The sequence below is a fragment of the Bactrocera latifrons genome, unplaced genomic scaffold, assembly GCF_001853355.1.
Source record: "Bactrocera latifrons isolate USDA-ARS-PBARC rearing strain unplaced genomic scaffold, ASM185335v1 scaffold_38, whole genome shotgun sequence".
In the NCBI taxonomy this organism is placed as follows: Eukaryota; Metazoa; Arthropoda; class Insecta; order Diptera; family Tephritidae; genus Bactrocera; species Bactrocera latifrons.
The window spans coordinates 887485-888604 of record NW_017537023.1 but is presented as its reverse complement, the minus strand read 5'-3'; positions in this window follow the sequence as shown (position 1 = coordinate 888604).

Below are 1120 nucleotides of genomic sequence, written 5' to 3'. Positions count from 1 at the left end.
CAATTAAGACAAAAAAAAAAATTAATAAAAAAAATTTGCAAAAAAAATACAACAAAAGAAACAAGAAGGCGTACACAATGCAAAAATGGCATTAAATGAAAATGCGCAACAATTAGTTGTTGCAGACAGTTAGAGAGGGAGATAGAGATAGAGAGTGTGAGTTAGTAAGAGAGAGGCAACAAAACAATAAGAAAAGCAAAAGCAAAAATATATCTGCGGGTATGAAAAATGAATAAAAATCATTAAGCAGCTGAATTTTGTTTCAGCAACGAATACTGATAAAAATTTAAACAAAATGCATTTGGTAATTGTAACGAATTGTTTATAGCTGAATAAAAACAAAGAAAAACACAAAACAAAAGCAAAAACATAAACATAAATAAATAAAGAAACAAACATTTAAAAGAAACCAAAGTGAAAAATGCAAACAACAGCAACAATAATAAATACATAAATAATAGTTTTAAATGTGTGTGTGTAAAACAGAGTTTAACGAATTACGAAAGAAATAAAGAAGATTATGGTAAATGCAAAACACTAAGAATTCAATGAATTTAAACACTGCAATAACGGAGACGAAGTAGCATGGCGACAAAGAATAATTAAAATTACATTGTAAACGTAGGTAACGATCAGACATACATGCATATGTATTTATGTATGTTAGGTACTTATATAAATATAAAGAATAAAATATAAATGAAAATCCAAAAGTAATAATAGTAATTAAATATCGAATAACCAATTGGTTTGGTTGCAAAACGTTGGCAGCGCCAAATAAAGCGTCCAGTAGTGTTTAGAAATCATCATTTTGCAAGGGACTCAGATTTTTGTGAGTCCCATGATGTACGCAGTCGAGAAACTACGAAATTGTTGCAATAATACATTTGTCTGCATTTGCTGCTGAAGTTAAAATGCAAGATTGTGAAGTAAGTGAAAGCATTTGGCTTGTTCGCGTTGGCTCCCCAAGTAAGATTTTTAGAAATTTCTTATTTTTGATTATAGTTTGCTAAAACTTTAATAATAATGAATATTATATTAATTCCTTCATTATGCTAAAATATTTAATGTAAAAATGAACTCCGTGGCAACTTTCTCCAAAAAAAATTTTCAAGTTTAC